The sequence below is a fragment of the Ranitomeya variabilis genome, chromosome 2 (genome assembly GCF_051348905.1).
Source record: "Ranitomeya variabilis isolate aRanVar5 chromosome 2, aRanVar5.hap1, whole genome shotgun sequence".
Classification (NCBI taxonomy): domain Eukaryota; kingdom Metazoa; phylum Chordata; class Amphibia; order Anura; family Dendrobatidae; genus Ranitomeya; species Ranitomeya variabilis.
The window spans coordinates 854,321,863-854,344,780 of NC_135233.1; positions in this window are offsets into that span (position 1 = coordinate 854,321,863).

Consider the following 22,918-nt stretch of genomic DNA (forward strand, 5'->3'; position numbering starts at 1 on the left):
TAGTCACTTCTGGAGGACCTGTTGATAGATTTTCTTCTGTAGTCACTTCTGGAGTACCACTTGTACTGATATCAGGTGTTGATATACCCTCATCTGTAGTCACTTCATGAGTAACTGTTGACATACTTTCTTCTGTAGTCACTTCTGGAGTACCACTTGAACTGATATCAGGTGTTGATATACCCTCATCTGTAGTCACTTCTGGGGGTGCTGTTGATAGATTTTCTTCTGTAGTCACTTCTGGAGTACCACTTGTACTGATGTCAGGTGTTGATATGCCCTCATCTGTAGTCACTTCTGGAGGACCTGTTGATAGATTTTCTTCTGTAGTCACTTCTGGAGTACTACTTGTACTGATATCAGGTGTTGATATACTTTCATCTGTAGTCACTTCTGGGGGTGCTGTTGATAGATTTTCTTCTGTAGTCACTTCTGGAGTACCACTTGTGCTGATGTCAGGTGTTGATATGCTCTCATCTGTAGTCACTTCTGGAGGACCTGTTGATATATTTTCTTCTGTAGTCACTTCTGGAGTACTACTTGTACTGATATCAGGTGTTGATATACCCTCATCTGTAGTCACTTCCTGAGTAACTGTTGATATACTTTCTTCTGTAGTCACTTCTGGAGTACCACTTGAACTGATATCAGGTATTGATATACCCTCATCTGTAGTCACTTCATGAGTAACTGTTGATAGATTTTCTTCTGTAGTCACTTCTGGAGTACTACTTGTACTGATATCAGGTGTTGATATACCCTCATCTGTAGTCACTTCCTGAGTAACTGTTGATATACTTTCTTCTGTAGTCACTTCTGGAGTACCACTTGAACTGGTGTCAGGTGTTGATATACCCTCATCTGTAGTCACTTCTGGGGGTGCTGTTGATAGATTTTCTTCTGTAGTCACTTCTGGAGTACCACTTGTACTGATGTCAGGTGTTGATATGCCCTCATCTGTAGTCACTTCTGGAGGACCTGTTGATAGATTTTCTTCTGTAGTCACTTCTGGAGTACTACTTGTACTGATATCAGGTGTTGATATACCCTCATCTGTAGTCACTTCTGGGGGTGCTGTTGATAGATTTTCTTCTGTAGTCACTTCTGGAGTACCACTTGTACTGATGTCAGGTGTTGATATGCCCTCATCTGTAGTCACTTCTGGAGGACCTGTTGATAGATTTTCTTCTGTAGTCACTTCTAGAGTACTACTTGTACGGATATCAGGTGTTGATATACCCTCATCTGTAGTCACTTCTGGGGGTGCTGTTGATAGATTTTCTTCTGTAGTCACTTCTGGAGTACCACTTGTGCTGATGTCAGGTGTTGATATGCTCTCATCTGTAGTCACTTCTGGAGGACCTGTTGATAGATTTTCTTCTGTAGTTACTTCTGGAGTACTACTTGTACTGATATCAGGTGTTGATATACCCTCATCTGTAGTCACTTCCTGAGTAACTGTTGATATACTTTCTTCTGTAGTCACTTCTGGAGTACCACTTGAACTGATATCAGGTGTTGATATACCCTCATCTGTAGTCACTTCCTGAGTAACTGTTGATATACTTTCTTCTGTAGTCACTTCTGGAGTACCACTTGAACTGATATCAGGTATTGATATACCCTCATCTGTAGTCACTTCATGAGTAACTGTTGATAGATTTTCTTCTGTAGTCACTTCTGGAGTACTACTTGTACTGATATCAGGTGTTGATATACCCTCATCTGTAGTCACTTCCTGAGTAACTGTTGATATACTTTCTTCTGTAGTCACTTCTGGAGTACCACTTGAACTGATGTCAGGTGTTGATATACCCTCATCTGTAGTCACTTCTGGGGGTGCTGTTGATAGATTTTCTTCTGTAGTCACTTCTGGAGTACCACTTGTACTGATGTCAGGTGTTGATATGCCCTCATCTGTAGTCACTTCTGGAGGACCTGTTGATAGATTTTCTTCTGTAGTCACTTCTGGAGTACTACTTGTACTGATATCAGGTGTTGATATACCCTCATCTGTAGTCACTTCTGGGGGTGCTGTTGATAGATTTTCTTCTGTAGTCACTTCTGGAGTACCACTTGTGCTGATGTCAGGTGTTGATATGCTCTCATCTGTAGTCACTTCTGGAGGACCTGTTGATAGATTTTCTTCTGTAGTCACTTCTGGAGTACTACTTGTACTGATATCAGGTGTTGATATACCCTCATCTGTAGTCACTTCCTGAGTAACTGTTGATATACTTTCTTCTGTAGTCACTTCTGGAGTACCACTTGAACTGATATCAGGTGTTGATATACCCTCATCTGTAGTCACTTCCTGAGTAACTGTTGATATACTTTCTTCTGTAGTAACTTCTGGAGTACCACTTGAACTGATATCAGGTATTGATATACCCTCATCTGTAGTCACTTCTGGAGGACCTGTTGATAGATTTTCTCCTGTAGTCACTTCTGGAGTACTACTTGTACTGATATCAGGTGTTGATATACCCTCATCTGTAGTCACTTCCTGAGTAACTGTTGATATACTTTCTTCTGTAGTCACGTCTGGAGTACCACTTGAACTGATGTCAGGTGTTGATATACCCTCATCTGTAGTCACTTCTGGGGGTGCTGTTGATAGATTTTCTTCTGTAGTCACTTCTGGAGTACCACTTGTACTGATGTCAGGTGTTGATATGCCCTCATCTGTAGTCACTTCTGGAGGACCTGTTGATAGATTTTCTTCTGTAGTCACTTCTGGAGTACTACTTGTACTGATATCAGGTGTTGATATACCCTCATCTGTAGTCACTTCCTGAGTAACTGTTGATATACTTTCTTCTGTAGTCACTTCTGGAGTACCACTTGAACTGATATCAGGTGTTGATATACCCTCATCTGTAGTCACTTCTGGGGGTGCTGTTGATAGATTTTTTTCTGTAGTCACTTCTGGAGTACCACTTGTACTGATGTCAGGTGATATGCCCTCATCTGTAGTCACTTCTGGAGGACCTGTTGACAGATTTTCTTCTGTAGTCACTTCTGGAGTACCACTTGAACTGATATCAGGTGTTGATATACCCTCATCTGTAGTCACTTCCTGAGTAACTGTTGATATACTTTCTTCTGTAGTCACGTCTGGAGTACCACTTGAACTGATGTCAGGTGTTGATATACCCTCATCTGTAGTCACTTCTGGGGGTGCTGTTGATAGATTTTCTTCTGTAGTCACTTCTGGAGTACCACTTGTACTGATGTCAGGTGTTGATATGCCCTCATCTGTAGTCACTTCTGGAGGACCTGTTGATAGATTTTCTTCTGTAGTCACTTCTGGAGTACTACTTGTACTGATATCAGGTGTTGATATACCCTCATCTGTAGTCACTTCCTGAGTAACTGTTGATATACTTTCTTCTGTAGTCACTTCTGGAGTACCACTTGAACTGATATCAGGTGTTGATATACCCTCATCTGTAGTCACTTCTGGGGGTGCTGTTGATAGATTTTTTTCTGTAGTCACTTCTGGAGTACCACTTGTACTGATGTCAGGTGATATGCCCTCATCTGTAGTCACTTCTGGAGGACCTGTTGATAGATTTTCTTCTGTAGTCACTTCTGGAGTACCACTTGTACTGATATCACGTGTTGATATACCCTCATCTGTAGTCACTTCCTGAGTAACTGTTGACATACTTTCTTCTGTAGTCACTTCTGGAGTACCACTTGAACTGATATCAGGTGTTGATATACCCTCATCTGTAGTCACTTCCTGAGTAACTGATGATATACTTTCTTCTGTAGTCACTTCTGGAGTACCACTTGTACTGATGTCAAGTGTTGATATGCCCTCATCTGTAGTCACTTCTGGAGCAGTTGTTGGTACACTTTCTTCTGTAGTCACTTCTGCAGTACTGCTTCTATTGATTTCAGGTGTTGATATACCCTCATCTGTAGTCACTTCCGGAATAGCTGTTGATACACTTTCCTCTGTAGACACTTCTGGAGCCTCACTTGTACTGATATCAGGCGTTGATAAACTTTCATCTGTAGTCACTTCCGGAGTAACTGTTGATAGATTTTCTTCTGTAGTCACTTCTGGAGTACCACTTGTGCTGATGTCAGGTGTTGATATGCTCTCATCTGTAGTCACTTCTGGAGGACCTGTTGATAGATTTTCTTCTGTAGTCACTTCTGGAGTACTACTTGTACTGATATTAGGTGTTGATATACCTTCATCTGTAGTCACTTCCTGAGTAACTGTTGATATACTTTCTTCTGTAGTCACTTCTGGAGTACCACTTGAACTGATATCAGGTGTTGATATACCCTCATCTGTAGTCACTTCCTGAGTAACTGTTGATATACTTTCTTCTGTAGTCACTTCTGGAGTACCACTTGAACTGATATCAGGTATTGATATACCCTCATCTGTAGTCACTTCATGAGTAACTGTTGATAGATTTTCTTCTGTAGTCACTTCTGGAGTACTACTTCTACTGATATCAGGTGTTGATATACCCTCATCTGTAGTCACTTCCTGAGTAACTGTTGATATACTTTCTTCTGTAGTCACTTCTGGAGTACCACTTGAACTGATGTCAGGTGTTGATATACCCTCATCTGTAGTCACTTCTGGGGGTGCTGTTGATAGATTTTCTTCTGTAGTCACTTCTGGAGTACCACTTGTACTGATGTCAGGAGTTGATATGCCCTCATCTGTAGTCACTTCTGGAGGACCTGTTGATAGATTTTCTTCTGTAGTCACTTCTGGAGTACTACTTGTACTGATATCAGGTGTTGATATACCCTCATCTGTAGTCACTTCTGGGGGTGCTGTTGATAGATTTTCTTCTGTAGTCACTTCTGGAGTACCACTTGTGCTGATGTCAGGTGTTGATATGCTCTCATCTGTAGTCACTTCTGGAGGACCTGTTGATAGATTTTCTTCTGTAGTCACTTCTGGAGTACTACTTGTACTGATATCAGGTGTTGATATACCCTCATCTGTAGTCACTTCCTGAGTAACTGTTGATATACTTTCTTCTGTAGTCACTTCTGGAGTACCACTTGAACTGATATCAGGTGTTGATATACCCTCATCTGTAGTCACTTCCTGAGTAACTGTTGATATACTTTCTTCTGTAGTCACTTCTGGAGTACCACTTGAACTGATATCAGGTATTGATATACCCTCATCTGTAGTCACTTCTGGAGGACCTGTTGATAGATTTTCTTCTGTAGTCACTTCTGGAGTACTACTTGTACTGATATCAGGTGTTGATATACCCTCATCTGTAGTCACTTCCTGAGTAACTGTTGATATACTTTCTTCTGTAGTCACTTCTGGAGTACCACTTGAACTGATGTCAGGTGTTGATATACCCTCATCTGTAGTCACTTCTGGGGGTGCTGTTGATAGATTTTCTTCTGTAGTCACTTCTGGAGTACCACTTGTACTGATGTCAGGTGTTGATATACCCTCATCTGTAGTCACTTCTGGGGGTGCTGTTGATAGATTTTCTTCTGTAGTCACTTCTGGAGTACCACTTGTACTGATGTCAGGTGTTGATATGCCCTCATCTGTAGTCGCTTCTGGAGCAGCTGTTGATAGACTTTGTTCTGTAGTCACTTCTGGAGTACCACTTGTACTGATATTAGAAGTTGATATACCCTCATCTGTAGTTTCTTCTGGAGCAGCTGATGATATGCTTTCTTCCGTAGTTACTTCTGGAGCAGCAGTGGCACTGATATCAGTTGATGATATACTTTCATCTGTTGTTACTTCTGTCAGACTAACAGTAATATCTGTGGGAGTATCAGTGGCTTTAACACCTGTTGGAAAATAAAACAAATGAAAGTATTACAAAAAGTTAGTCTTAAAATCATGTTTCCATCTGCACAATTTTTATTTTTTTATTCTAATTATATACTTACATCTCAAATACTTCATGCTCATTCATTTCTATGTAATCCTATTCTGTAGCAGGGTTGTAGTGTGTTTTCGACACACATTTTATAGCGCAAACCACGGTATGATCTTAAAGGGGTTGTCCAGGCATAGGTGTTGGATTATCTATCTGCAGGATAGATCATCAATAGCATATCAATGAAAATACAACACCTAGCACCCCAACAGATCAGCTGTATTTTGTTCCGGTGGTGGTCAGATGTGTACACACTTTAAGAACTGCTTAGCACAGATCCAGTCAAACCGAGGTGGCTGCTGATGGCTATTGCCAGACACTGCACTACAGTTTGACTTCAAAGAAGTTATCAACTCAAAGTGACTACAAATAAAAGAATATAAACGCCTGATATTAGTACACGTGTTCCTTAAGAAGTGACTACAAAAGAAAGTATGCTAAGCACAGCTCCATTCAAGGTGCAGTGGTCATTATCAGCTACTGCATCACTACTATACTTTTGAAAAGAAGCTGTGCTGCAAAAGTCAGAAAGTGCCAACAGTGCCTGCTGTACTTTGAATGTCGTGAACTCAGCACTCTAATGTAAGTGTTTATATCTGACAACCACCAAACTGAAATACAACTGATCCGTAGTTGCACGAGGTGACGGACCCCCACAAATCTGTAGTGGTGACCAGGGCCGGACTGGGACTAAAATTCAGCCCTGGCATTTGAAGTTACACAGGCCCACTTGTCACATGGTGACTGTATAATATCTTTGTACACTTGTAGGCAGGGCCGGTTTTAGGCAAAGTGGGGCCCTACGCCTAGGCAAAGTTTAAAATGGGGCCCCAAATGCATTTCGGTTGTATTTACATGCGCTGAGTTCAGGCCGCTAAATGAGTTTGATCGACCATACTGAAGTTGTTCAACGCTTGTTTCCCGTCCTCTTTCCACCGTCTGAGACAGAATGATGGGACAGAACGATTACCATACAGTATCATGTTATCAGCAGCACATCTACAGTTTACGCTGGCGATGTGCTGCTGAGAATAATGATTTTTGTTCCAGCAAAAACCATCTGAATATGCAGCATTTTACTTGTTTAGTAAAATACACCCCATTGTCCTCCATATATTATAATGTGCACCACAGTCCTCCATATAGTATAATACACTCCCTATAGTCCTCCATATATTAAAATACACTGCTCAGTCCTCCACAGAGCATAATACACTCCTCATAGTGCTCCATATAGTATAATGCACCGCTATAGTCATCCATGTAGTACAATTCACTTCCCATAGTATAATGCACGCCATAGTTCTTCATATAGTATAACGTATTCCCCATAGTCCTCAATACAGTATAATGCAGCCCACATACAGTATAATGCAGCCACCACCCTACAGAGTATAATGCAGCCACCCCAGAGTATAATGTAACCCCCCCATAGAATATAATGCAGCCCCCCCATAGAGTATGATGAAATTGCCCCTCATAGAATATAAATATAATACAGCCCCCCATAGAATTTAATGTAGCCCCGAATAGAACAGAATACAGCCCACCTCCCCATAGAATATAATTCAGCCCCATCAGAGTATGATGCAATCGTCCCTCATAAAATCTAATACAGCCCCCCATAGAATATAATACAGCCCACCTCCCCATAATATATAATGTAGCCCCCCATAGAATATAATGCAGCCCCCCATAGTATATAAAACAGTCTCCCCCATAGAATAGAATATACCCCCATAGTATATAACACAGCCTCCCCTACAGAATATAATATACCCCCGCAATAGTATATAACACAGCCACATAGTATATAACACGGCCTCCCCCATAGAATATAATATACCCCCTATAGTATATAGCAAAGCCCGCATAGTATATAGCACAACTTGCATAGTATATAGCACAGCCTGCATAATATAGCACAGCCTGCATAATATAGCACAGCCTGCATAATATAGCACAGTCCGCGTAGTAGTATATGCAGCGCCCCAGAGTCCTGGTCGTTGCAGTACTGATGCTCCGCCGCTAAGGGGGGCTATGGTACGTCTGATGGCACTGAAGGAGTTCACCTGACCAGGTATCACAGACACCAATACACTTCACAGTCTGGCCTCCAGGGGGAGCTAAGGGTGCTATGTATTAGGCCACTCCTCACAATCTGGTAAAACTGGAGGTTGGATAGGAAGTTAGGGAGAAGCTGACTGGGTTGGAACCAGGCAACATCCTGTGGCAGAGGGTGTTGCAGGGGAAGATTCAGGGGGGTTCCTGTCAGGGGTGGGATCCTGACAGAGACCTAGCGAACAGAGAGAACGTTACGGGGCCGTGCCTGCACTTGATCGCGGCGGTACCCTAAGAAAGGACAAGAAGCGAGGTTTATTGTGCTGAGTGAGAAACGAGATCAACGCAACAAGGAGAAACACCAGTAGGAGTCGTGCTGTAAGACGAGGCAACATCCTACTGAGGCGCGCAGCCGGTGGCCGGAACGCCGAGGAAGTATAGAGCTCCAGGCCTAACTTCAAACCTACGGCAGGACAGTCAGTTATAGGCGGGCTGTCTCACCCAAATCACCTAAGAAGACATAGGGGGCAACAACAGGAGAGGGGCGACACTAGGGTCCAGGAAGAGCTCCGAGCCTACCCGTCATACGGGTGCGTCCTAGCCATATCATCTGGGGGACGAAGAAGAACATCATAATCGAGTTGTGAGGGAACTTCAGAAACAGACACAACAGTTGTGGGGACTATCCCGTAAGCACAGCAGGGGAGGACCACAACACACAAGCGCTAGAAGGTAGGCACAGATTTCCACCTGCAAAGGGAACTCTGGAGGTGCCATCGGGCCGGCCGGACTTGTGCAGCCCGGTTAACCGTATTCCGGACTGAGGATCCTGAAGCCTCCAGTAAAGAGGTAAAGAGACTGCAACCTGGTGTCCTCGTTATTTAATGCGACCTGCACCGCACCATAACATCATCACCTTCCTCACCTTTCACTGGGCGCCCCTCAGCAGGGTCACGGGCCGGGTCTAGCCACCGTGACAACCCCAGGACAGAGACTCAGAGGCCCGGTACCGGGTACCCCTCGGCCCTGCGGCGGTGGGGGCGCTACAGTATACAGCACAGCCCGCGTAGTAGTATACAGCACAGCCCGCACAGGGGAATATACAGCACAGCCCGCACAGGGGTATATAGAGCACAGCCCGCACAGGGGTATATAGAGCACAGCCCGCACAGGGGTATATAGAGCACAGCCCGCACAGGGGTATATAGAGCACAGCCCGCACAGGGGTATATAGAGCACAGCCCGCACAGGGGTATATACAGCACAGCCCGCACAGGGGTATATACAGCACAGCCCGCACAGGGGTATATACAGCACAGCCCGCACAGGGGTATATACAGCACAGCCCGCACAGGGGTATATAGAGCACAGCCCGCACAGGGGTATATAGAGCACAGCCCGCACAGGGGTATATACAGCACAGGCCGCACAGGGGTATATAGAGCACAGGCCGCACAGGGGTATATACAGCACAGGCCGCACAGGGGTATATAGAGCACAGGCCGCACAGGGGTATATAGAGCACAGGCCGCACAGGGGTATATAGAGCACAGTCCGCACAGGGATATATAGAGCACAGCCCGCACAGGGGTATATAGAGCACAGCCCGCACAGGGGTATATACAACACAGCCCGCACAGGGTTATATAGAGCACAGCCCGCACAGGGGTATATAGAGCACAGCCCGCACAGGGGTATATAGAGCACAGCCCTCACAGGGGTATATAGAGCACAGCCCGCACAGGGGTATATAGAGCACAGCCCGCACAGGGGTATATAGAGCACAGCCCGCACAGGGGTATATAGAGCACAGCCCGCACAGGGGTATATAGAGCACAGCCCGCACAGGGGAATATACAGCACAGCCCGCACAGGGGAATATACAGCACAGCCCGCACAGGGGTATATACAGCACAGCCCGCACAGGGGTATATACAGCACAGCCCGCACAGGGGTATATACAGCACAGCCCGCACAGGGGTATATACAGCACAGCCCGCACAGGGGTATATACAGCACAGCCCGCACAGGGGTATATACAGCACAGGCCGCACAGGGGTATATACAGCACAGGCCGCACAGGGGTACATAGAGCACAGGCCGCACAGGGGTATATAGAGCACAGGCCGCACAGGGGTATATAGAGCACAGCCCGCACAGGGGTATATACAGCACAGCCCGCACAGGGGTATATACAGCACAGCCCGCACAGGGGTATATACAGCACATCCCGCACAGGGGTATATACAGCACAGCCCGCACAGGGGTGTATACAGCACAGCCCGCCCAGGGGTATATACAGCACAGCCTGCACAGGGGTATATACAGCACAGCCCGCACAGGGGTATATACAGCACAGCCCGCACAGGGGTATATACAGCACATCCCGCACAGGGGTATATACAGCACAGCCCGCACAGGGGTGTATACAGCACAGCCCGCCCAGGGGTATATACAGCACAGCCTGCACAGGGGTATATACAGCACAGCCCGCACAGGGGTATATACAGCACAGCCCGCACAGGGGTATATACAGCACAGCCCGCACAGGGGTATATACAGCACAGCCCGCACAGGGGTATATACAGCACAGCCCGCACAGGGGTATATAGAGCACAGCCCACACAGCGATATATACAGCACAGCCCACAACTCATCTCTCCCCCACCAACCCCCCCGATAATGGCCCCACAGTCCAGTTAAAAAAAAACAAAAACACTCTCCTCACCTTTCCTTTTGCCCGCGCTGCTCGTCCCTGCTCCTGTCTCGGCGGCTGCAGTCGGCCCAGGACACAGCAGGTGCGCGATGATATGACTTCATCGCGCACCCGCAGTGTACTGTCAGAGGCAGAGCGGGGAATGATAGGAGAGGGAGCGTCAGGAGACGCTCTCTCCTCCATCATTGCATTGAACTATACCGGCGTCATAGACGCCGGTATAGTTAAATGCGGCGGCGGTGGCACTGGCGGGGGGAGGGGGAGGAACAGTGCAGCGGCCCACTACTGGCACCGGCCCTTCTGGCATTTGCCAGAAGTGCCCGATGGCCAGTCCGGCCCTGGTGGTGACTTATCCTGGAAATAGATTATGAAATACAAATACCTGTATAGCCCCTTTAACTCATATTAAAGGGAATCTGTTACTCAATTCATGCTTTCCAAATGACTGCAACTAGGTATGTTTCTATATAAACGTAATCCAAAAACACCCCTATACGGTAAGTTTGAGAGAGAAACTCTCTCCCCAGATGCCTCAAGGGCTCCTTAACAGGACAACTCCCAAAGTAGTATAACAAAAAACAACGGAGTAAGATAGTCCCAAGCAACATAGTAAATAAAATACACAGTTTATTTAGATAATCACCATAAAATCATACAAACATGTATAAATATATGTATGTCTGCTGTACGCAGCATACATCAAACAGGAGTGTACACAATGAAGGACATAGCAGTACAACAGGAAAGAATGTGGCAGGAAAACATCCCTATGGTGTGCACTATGATATACCAATTGCTGGGCTTAAGAGGGCGGTATTAGTAGCTCAAAGAGCATTAGTCAAACACATCAAGCCGTCCCCCATAAATAGCCATACCGCAAATATGCAACCAAGAAAAGTGCACACTTACCCATATATACAAGGGGTACCCCGCCACACGCCACCTGGAGGCCCTGGACAAAGCTCAACGCGAAACGCGCGTCCAGGGCCTCCAGGTGGCGTGTGGCGGGGTACCCCTTGTATATATGGGTAAGTGTGCACTTTTCTTGGTTGCATATTTGCGGTATGGCTATTTATGGGGGACGGCTTGATGTGTTTGACTAATGCTCTTTGAGCTACTAATACCGCCCTCTTAAGCCCAACAATTGGTATATCATAGTGCACACCATAGGGATGTTTTCCTGCCACATTCTTTCCTGTTGTACTGCTATGTCCTTCATTGTGTACACTCCTGTTTGATGTATGCTGCGTACAGCAGACATACATATATTTATACATGTTTGTATGATTTTATGATGATTATCTAAATAAACTGTGTATTTTATTTACTATGTTGCTTGGGACTATCTTACTCCGTTGTTTTTTGTTAAACTAGGTATGTTTCTGTCTGAAGCGCTCAGGTTGTATAAAGAAAACATACTTTAAAGAAGCGGCTGGGGACCATAACTGAAAAACAGAAAAGTTTGGCTTCGCCCCCATGTAAGGGTTAATCACAGTTGACTTAGGGAAGTCCTGCGTTGGAGAAATCGGCATTACCTAAGAGCTTCAAGGTAGCGTTTCTGATTATTTAGGACTCAGGAAGGACCCTTCTACTTCAGTTTCAGAACATACCGTTACCATTTTACATCTGAATATATATGCGCATATACAGATGTGCTCAAAAGTTTACATACCCAGGCACAATTTTTGCTTTCTTGGCCTTTCTTCAGAGAATATGAATGATAACACCAAAATTTTTTCTCCACTCATGGTTAGTGGTTGGGTGAAGCCATTTATTGTCAAACTACTGTATTTTCTCTTTTTAAATCATAATTACAAGCTAAAACATCCAAATGATCCTAATCAAAAGCTCACATACCCCATTTATTAATACCGTGTATTGCCCCCTCTAACCTCAATGACAGATTGAAGTCTTTTGTGCTAGGTGTGGATGAGGTTCTTTATTTTCTCAAATGGTAAAGCTCACCACTCTTCTTGGCAAAAAGCCTCAAGTTCCGGTAAATTCCGGGGCTGTCTAGCATGAACTGCGTGCCTGAGATCTCTCCAGAGTGGCTCAAGGATATTAAGGTCAGGAGACTGAGATGGCCACTCCAGAACCTTCACTTTGTTCTGCTGTAGCCAATGACAGGTCGGCTTAGCCTTGTGTTTTGGATCGTTACCATGTTGAAACGTCCAAGTACGTCCCATGCGCAGCTTCCGCTCTGAAGAGTGCAAATTTGCCTCCAGTACTTGCTGATAACCTGCTGCATTCATCTTTCCTTCAACTTTGATCAAATTTCCTGTGCCTTTGTAGCTCACACATCCCCAAAACATTAGCGATCCACCTCCGAGCTTTACAGTAGGAATGGTGTTCCTTTCATCATAGGCCTTGTTGATCTGTCTCCAAATGTAACGTTTAGGCTATGTGCACACGTTGCGGATTTTGATGCGTTTCCGTGGCATTTTTGGCCGCACGGATTCACATCAAATCCACAGTGTAGTGCACAGCCAATGTTAGTCTATGTGAAATTGACATTTGTTGTGCACATGCTGCAGAAAAAAACATGCGGAATTGCTTCTTTTTTTTCCCCACAGCATGTCACTTCTTTTGGTGGATCTGCAGCGTTTCTGCACCCATTGAATTCCATTGAGTCTGGCACATCCGCAGCAAACCAGCAGATGTTAAAAAGATCAGCGGTTTAGCTGCGGATGAAATGCTGTAGATCGGGAGGAGGGAGTCTCTGGGCGGAGTGTGGAAGGAGCTATGTGCATGTATGTGTGTGCGGAGGTCTGCGTGTATATGTCTGTGTGTGTGTCCCTGTGTGTGTACGTGTGTCCCTGTGTGTGTGCATGTGTCCCTGTGTGTGTGCGTGTGTCTGTGTAAGCAACCATTGTCTGATGGGATTACTGCTCCCATCCGGAAAGAATGCTCACAGTGACAGCATTGCAGATGATGGGAAAGTAGTCTCATCAGACAATGGCTGTGTTCAGTAGTAAAAAAAAGCATACAGAAAATACAACATATAACATACAGTACATACACATAATATACAACACATAACATAGAGTACATACTTACCAACTGCCTAGTCCCCGAAGCCCTTGATTCTTCTGTAATAAAAATAACATAAACAACCTATACTTACCTTTCCGCCGTAGTCCAGTTAATAACGAGTGTCCCACGATGATCTCCCATTTAGAACAGTGACATCAGGCAATGTCCATGCTCTACAGGGGCCCCGTGATGAACAGACAGCGGGGGTATTCAACCGCGATGTATATCCCTCCGCCGCTGCCAGGAGAAAGGTCACTTAAATTCAGTTTCTTGCCGGCAACGCTGTGTGAGAAAATTCTCACACAGCATTGCCGTAACGCGAGACAATGAAGTAACCTCTTCAACGATGCACTGCAGGAGCCATTATCTCCTGTCAGTGCATCACAGGAGGCCTAAAGAGCAGTGACATCACCTGATGTCACTGTTCTATAGGGGAGATCATCGTGGGACACTCGTTATTAATTGGATTATGTCAGACAGGGAGTATACGGTTGGTTTATTATTTTTTATTTTTTGCAGTTGATCGATATTGTCATGGGGAGACTAGGTGAGCGAGAGCTAATAACCCGGGCCCCTGCAATTTCCCTCAGACTAGGGAAATCCTGACTGACCCTCTACCTGGAGTTTACACTGATGGTGTGCATGTCCAGGCCTCGACCCTCGCCCTGTCTCCTGTTCCAACCCTTGGCTGAAAACCTCCGCCCACCACCCAGTGAAGATGTAATTCACCAATACCCACAGTTAGCACAGACAAGGATAAAGGAAAATATATACCACGCCGCAGACACTCAGGAATACACTATAAATGTGCAGGGCAAAATAAACACAAATATAGGAAGGAGTAAATAAGACAAAGGGAAATACACCACCAGCAACGACTCTCCAGCATCCAGCTCTCCACTCCAGACCGATATAACAACGCACAAGACAGAAGCTATAATCGGCGACGCCCAATGATCAGGAGATCTATTTAAAGGCAATGGGCATGGCCCAGCTTCCAATCCGAGGATCGGGTAAATTAACCCCGGAACAGCTAGGTAGAATCTAGCTGACGCCAATGAGCAAATAGTGGTCAAAAGCGGAATTACCGCTGTCTGTCGAACGACCTGGTCTGAACATGACAGATATTGGTTGTAAGTATGGTGAATTTAAGAATATTAAAATACTTTTTTCTGGCTGTGTCTTTTTATTAACTCTTTCAATACTATAGGATTAGTACTGGATAGGTGTCTTATTGACGCCTCTCCATTTCTAACCAGGCTTAATGTCACCTTACAATACAAAGGTAACATTAACCCCTTATTTCCCCATATGCCATCTCTACAGGGCAGTGGGAAGAGAGAGGCTAAGTGCTGGAATTGGCGCATATTAGAGATGCGCCATTTCTGGAGCTGCTGGGAGCTGGTATTTGTAGCCAGGAGGGGGCCATTATCCATGGCCCCTTCCTAGGCTATGAATATCAGCCCGCAGCTGTCTGCATAGCCTTTCTGGCTATAAATTATAGGGGGACCCCATGTCATTTTTTGCTGGGTCCCCCTATTTTAATAGCCAGTAAAGGCTAAATATACAGCTGCGGGCTGAGATTCATAGCCTGGGAAGATCCATGGGTATTAACCCCTTCCCAGGCTACAAACATTGGCCCCCAGTCACTGGCTTTCCCACTCTGGACTTGAAAATTGTACGGGAGCCCACGTAATTTTTTTCCATCTTTTAAAAATTAAACAGATATTGCGTTTAAGGCCGGGGTCACACTTGCAGGAAACTCGCACGAGTCTCGCACCTCAATACCCGGCACTGCCGCTGGTACTCGGGACTGGAGTGTGAGGCTGCATGTATTTCTATGTAGCTGAACGCTCTGGTCTGAGTGCCGGCAGCAATGGCAGGTATTGAGGTGCGAGACTCGTGCTAGTTTCTCGCAAGTGTAACCCCGGCCAACACAAATTTTGTGTGTGTGTCTTTATTTAACAGTACCATTTTATTATGTTTATTACTAAACATCGGGCTTGGTATTATCTATCTATCTATCTATCTATCTATCTATCATCTATCTATTATCTATCTATCTATCTATCTATCTATCTAAACATTATTTTTCAATGGAGTATGTAAATGAAAAGGTTGGACAAGAAATGACATCACAATTCTTTTTTTTTGTTCAATAGTAGATCTTTATTTAGCTTTCAAAAATGGCCAAAAAGTTCAATCTTGGTCACATCGCTCCAAATTATCTTGTTCCAGAAATTTTGAGGCTTGTCTCTGTGCTGTTCTGCGTATTGTAGGCGAGATACTTTGTGGCATTTGCGTAGTAATGGCTTTCTTCTGGCGACTCGACCATGCCGCCCATTTTTCTTCAAGTGCCTTCTTATTGTGCATCTTGAAACAGCCACACCGCTAGTTTTCGTAGAGTTCAGTATTTTAGCTGATGTTATTTGTGGGTTTTTCTTTGCATCCCGAACAATTTTCCTGGCAGTTTCTGGAAAAAACTTTTGTTGGTCTACGTGACCGTGGTTTTGTTTTCTCAGAGCCCCTGATTTTCCATTTGTTAATCATAGTTTGAAAGCTGCTGACTAGCATTATCAATTCCTTTGTATCCCTTTCCTGTTTTATACAGTTCAACTACCTTTTCCCATAAATCTATTGACAATTCTTTTGCTTTCCTCATGACTCACAAGCCAGAAATTGTCAGTGGCTGGATGAAAGATGCAAGAGTCTGTCTGGATCCCAGAAACTCACTCAGCTTTTATGCACACACTGATTACAAGAAATCAGGTCACAGGTGATAATGTTTGTAGCTATTCAAACCCATTTGTGTCAACTTTTGTGCATTTTATCAGGCCAAAATCACCAGGGTATGTGAACTTTTGATCAGGATCATTTGGATGTTTTGGGTTGTCATTATGATTTAAAAAGAGAACACACATTAGTTTGACAATAAATGACTTCAACCAACCACTAACCATGAGTGGAGAAAAAAAGTTTTGGTGTGATCATTCATATTCTCTGTAAAAAGGACAAGAAAGCAAAAATTCTGGCCAGGTATGAACACTTTTGAGCACAGCTGTATAAATAGCCTTATAGATGTCCAGTTAGTTAGGAGAAAAGGCCACATCTGTAAGAGACACTTCGAAAACTATTAGCTACTTTTAACTACTCTCTTGCCTAATCACTCTGCATTTTGCTCTCATATAACTGTTAATTCTGTTTAAATGTACCTGCGTATACTCTTAGTCCTTGTGATTGAGAGTAACTGCTGTCATTGTACTTGTTACTTATACACTGTTTACCTACCATTCTTTCTTTTGTTTTATAAAATGGTTAGTAAATATTCACGTTATATTATCTAATCTTTCTGCGTGTCTGCTGATTCTTGATGTACCCCTCGTCCTGTGGTCATCCCTTGCCCACGTTTCACTCAACTGGCTTTTCCCTGCGTCACTGCAGGTGATTTACAGGTGTAGCGCTGGTAAAAGTTTGGACTCCGATTCTAGAGTTTTCCAAGTATATTTTCTTTGAAATGCTGGAGTATTTCAGAGAAATAATATATCTGGCTGCAATTCAAGCTGTTTTTGGTTTGAAAAGCATGAATCGCCTGACAAGTTCCCTTTAAACTCCAAACATCTACTCTCTGTAATCATGGAGAAAGAAGAATTAATATGAAAATTCCTACCTTTAATCTAGTGATAGGTGGAGCATAAAGCAAGATTACGTTTATAAGATACCCAATGTATAGCTGTTAAATGTTTTTGTTTTTTTTTAAGAAAAGAACCTTTAATGTTTTATGAATGTTTTCCCTATAAAAAAAAGTGTTTAATACTAACTATATGCTTGAAATATTGAACTGATCTTTTGGAAAGCAAAAAGTAATATTTAATTTTAAAAGTATTTCTGTTCTTTGATGCTGTCTATCTCAATTATCTGAGGTTTTATTTCCGTGGAACTTTTTTTCTTCAGTGATCTTGTCATTAGCTCTTTCAGCCAGCAGATGTCACTATTGAAACTCCAGGTGACAGCTTTAGGACACCATTACAAAAATCAAATCTCTTGCAAAACGATACCATCTACTGTTTAAACAGAAACGAGTAACATAAAAAGCTGAATAAATTACTCCATTGCTAATTGTTGCTAGAAAAATTATGCGTTTGATGAAGAAGCAGAACTATGTTTGATACATGGTGTAGATCAAATTCACTCCTTAACACTGAAAATACAACATCAAGAAGGAAAAGTCATTGAATTATGGAAATCACAGGACCAATAGACAAGTTAATGATATACAAACTATGAAAAAATGGAAACAAAAGATTGAAAACATCTCAATTTTTTCAGTAATGAGTATGAGCACCACATGCAGAATATACAGTATGTTCTTACACATCTTGGCATGCTATCAGTGAGATTATTAAAGGGGCTAGACGGGACTTAAAAAAAAAGTGCCTTAGGACTAACAGGTATTTAGCTGCTAACAGAGACAACTACCTGCCTGTTGTACCCTGCGCTGGTCATTGACCGCTCCTACTCTGTATCAAGACAGCAGCAGTTTCTCTTCTTGTTGACAGGGAAGGACTACTGCCATTGTGCTGATTGACAGCTGGCTTCCCCCAATTATGCAGCGGAGAGCCATCTGTCAATCAGCATGACACCAGTTGTTCTGCCCTGTCAACAGGAAAAGAAACTGCCGCTCTGCTGACGTGACATCAGTAGAAGTCTGTGACCGCTCTGCGTACTTAAGCATGGAAATCATCAAAATCAGCTGCTGGCATCCCCCCCTTTGCAGTTGTCTATTAATGACGTTCAAAATGTTCTCGATTTAAAACAAATTTGGAGACCCTGTAGACAATCCTAGAATGTTTAGGCCACACAAACTGCTCACAGTAGCATGGGCAAAATGCGTCCTGGCTTTCTGTTGAAAAATGGCCCTGAGACACTTTGAAGAAATGGCTATACCACTGGTTCCACTGATTGATCCTTATGTACTGCAAGTTAAATCACTTGTCACATACCAAGTCTTCAGCAACAGTGTCTATGTAATAAGCTGGCCGGCTCTGACTGTTCTGTTATCATTGACATAGAAGAATCTGTGACAGACACTGCCCCCGTGTGGCCAGAAGTTATACCTACGCCGAATGTGATTACAGAGAAACAAACTGTATTGGCTAAGCTCCCCCCTGTTATGTCATGTGACCAGGAAGGAGGGAGAGAGGAAGAAGAGCCCGGGAAATCTGTCTGTGCAGAGAGAAGTCTGTGTATGCTGGTGCCCTCCTGTGAATGCGATATAACAGATTGTCTGGATGATCCCTCTCCCTTGAAAGCTGACTTCCAGATCCTGAACCCACGAATTGTAAGCGGGTCCTCTGTTGAGAGGCCGAATATTCACTCAGCGGTGACATCTCCACAGATCCTGAACCCACGAACTGTAAGCGGGTCCTCTGTTGAGAGGCCGAATATTCCACCCCTACCTGCCGTACCCCAAGGACTACAGTCTGGACCTGAGAGACGGAGCTTTGTTTAATCCCTGCAGAGACAGACAGGCCTGCGACGTGGGAATATAACCTCCTGGAGTAAAGAGACTGGTAACGTGTGGATAGGGAAAGTGAGGGAAAGCTTGTTATTACACGTTAATTCTGTGAATAGGTATATTTTGCATTGTTTATTACTGTGTTCCACTGTGTTAAGAAAATGTTTAACAGTAAAGATACGTTTGTTAAGATGGAATCTGAGTGTGGAAGTTTTGCTGAGCCAGATCATGGATATGCATGGGCGGCCTTGCCCTCGGTCACTTCATCTGGCGTAGTCGGCAGGATCTGTGCCCAGCAGGATTCCCACCCAGGCCCAGTATACAGTCAGAAACCGCCGCCGGTGTCCATTGTAAACCAGGTCAGGAAATTTGGCGGGCGAAACTACCCCGTACCAGAGTGGGCGGAACAAGTGCAGATACTGGGAGAAATGTATAATATTGACCCTAAGACCTTGGCAGAAATGGCGGTACTGACACTAGAGGGGGAGGCATGGACGACAGTCAGACTGGAGACGGTCAGGGGGCAGCGTGTGTTGGAGGATTTGGTGCGGGTGCTGGAAAAGACCTATGGACCTACTACATACCAGGGAACACTGCGATACCTGTTCTTTAGACGGACACAGCTTGAATGGGAAGACATTCCCCAGTATGCAAATGCCCTTCAGGTACTCCTTGAACAAGTCTGTGCAAAAGGGGAACAACTGGCTACTATGGCTCCTCGTGACCTGGTACTGAGAGACCAATTCGTTATAGGGCTGAGAGACCAGTATCTTAACCGTACGCTACAGGACTTGATTCGGATGACGCCGACTCTCACCTTCGCTGAAGTCCAGCAGGAAGCCATAGAACGTTCTAGGGGACCCGTCATGGATGTGGGGACTCAGAGCGCTGCGTGCAGATCCATATTAAACAGTAAACAGCCCAACAGTGACACCGAAGAGCTGAAACAGATGGTAGCAGATTTACAGCAACAGGTGTCACAGTTAATACTAGAACGACAGAGAGACCAGCGGATACGACCTAGCCGTCCCGCGGGACCGTGTTGGTCATGTGGTGACCCCCGTCATAGGGCGAATCGTTGTCCTCAACGAACAAACCATCAATTACCACGACGAACCGAATATCAGCTACACCCACGAGCAGAGCCACCACGCCAGGTCTCACCACAATGGCCGCCGTTAAACTAGACACCCCTGCAGCTGAGGTTCGAGCAGCAGGGGGGGACAGAGAACGGGGTGTAGAAAAACAGAACCAGCGGCTGATAAGAAGAATCTGGGAGGAGATTGAGAGTCTGGGGAAAGCCCTTACTGCCGTTCTGGGGACCAGCGGCCTATCCCAAGATAACATGCGGAAGCCGCCAGAAAGAGTTAAAGGAGAGGTACGCAGCATGAAGGCGGTTTCGGTGGTGGCCCCAGAGTGTAACTCCGTATCCTGGGGTGAAGAGCAACCGCAGATGACAGATGTCCCCTACCGAGGTCGACGATACAGGCTGAAGCGCCCTCCAGACAGACGCAGACGTGAGTGCTGGACGTGCAGAAAGGTGGGACACATGTCCAGAAATTGCCCTACCCGAGAAGAGCGGTGGCAGAGATCCGCTCACCCCTCTGAGGGTCCTACTAACTGGAAGGAACGACGCCCCTGGAGGGAATGGTACGGCTGGAAGAGAAGAGTTCCACCTAGGACAAGACAGCACCGCAACATGTTGCGCCCCTGTCGTTCTCAGCCTGACTCCCCTCCTGTGATACCTAGAGAGATGGATATCACTAATACTGTGGGAGACACCGACACCGGGGATGTAGAGGTAGAAGACATACCTACCCCGGCTCGCCTGACTGACACGTCTGAACCCCTTACCTCCTCGACTGACTTACCGACTGGGGTGGAGAGTGGAGTGACTGATCGGGGAGAGAGACTAGCACCCGTTAGGCGGACAGCGAGGACCACCGCAGGAGTGCCCCCGGGACAGTCCTACAGAGACCAATATGTGTGGCCCTCTTCACAGCCGGGTCCTACAACCTCCACAGCCATCGCCGCCCTGGAGACAGTCGTTGACAGGGACTGCCAACCTTCAAGTGGGGGGGCGTGTAATAAGCTGGCCGGCTCTGACTGTTCTGTTATCATTGACATAGAAGAATCTGTGACAGACACTGCCCCCGTGTGGCCAGAAGTTATACCTACGCCGAATGTGATTACAGAGAAACAAACTGTATTGGCTAAGCTCCCCCCTGTTATGTCATGTGACCAGGAAGGAGGGAGAGAGGAAGAAGAGCCCGGGAAATCTGTCTGTGCAGAGAGAAGTCTGTGTATGCTGGTGCCCTCCTGTGAATGCGATATAACAGATTGTCTGGATGATCCCTCTCCCTTGAAAGCTGACTTCCAGATCCTGAACCCACGAATTGTAAGCGGGTCCTCTGTTGAGAGGCCGAATATTCACTCAGCGGTGACATCTCCACAGATCCTGAACCCACGAACTGTAAGCGGGTCCTCTGTTGAGAGGCCGAATATTCACTCAGCGGTGACATCTCCACAGATCCTGAACCCACGAACTGTAAGCGGGTCCTCTGTTGAGAGGCCGAATATTCCACCCCTACCTGCCGTACCCCAAGGACTACAGTCTGGACCTGAGAGACGGAGCTTTGTTTAATCCCTGCAGAGACAGACAGGCCTGCGACGTGGGAATATAACCTCCTGGAGTAAAGAGACTGGTAACGTGTGGATAGGGAAAGTGAGGGAAAGCTTGTTATTACACGTTAATTCTGTGAATAGGTATATTTTGCATTGTTTATTACTGTGTTCCACTGTGTTAAGAAAATGTTTAACAGTAAAGATACGTTTGTTAAGATGGAATCTGAGTGTGGAAGTTTTGCTGAGCCAGATCATGGATATGCATGGGCGGCCTTGCCCTCGGTCACTTCATCTACACAAACCATCAGAAGGCATTTACACAATATTGTGCTATGAGGCTATCATAGTGCACAGCAAGATGGCAATGGATGCTTGAATAGAGGTCTATCATCTTCAGCAAAGAGCGCTGCTTTTGTTTTGGATGCAACACTAGGCAGTGATTGGTCTGAAGCTTATGTGAGCAATGCCATGATGAGGCCCCTAGGAGGGAATGTTCCACAGGTCCTACTGACAGCATTATAGTGAGGGTTGGCACAGTGTATGGTGGACAGATCCCTCTAGTCCTCATTCCAGGCACACTAACAGCTCGGCATTACAGGGTTGTGTAAATAGCAATGCGGCCATGCCTCCAAAGTGTCCCAGGAATGACAATGCCAGGTCACATTTTGCTGGTGCTGCTGTGCACAGCCTGTGTGAACTAAACATCCTTCCATGGCATGCAGTGTCTACATACAGTTATATGAAAAAGTTTGGGCACCCCTATTAATCTTAAGCTTAATGTTTTATAAAAATTGTTTTTTTGGCAACAGCTATTTCAGTTTCATATATCTAATAACTGTTGGACACAGTAATGTTTCTGCCTTGAAATGAGGTTTATTGTACTAACAGAAAATGTGCAATCTGCAGTCAAACAAAATTTGACAGGTGCATAAGTATGGGCACCCTTATCATTTTCTTGTTTTAAATACTCCTACCTACTTTTTACTGACTTAGTAAAGCACTTTTTTTGGTTTTGTAACCTCATTGAGCTTTGAACTTCATAGCCAGGTGTATGCAATCATGAGA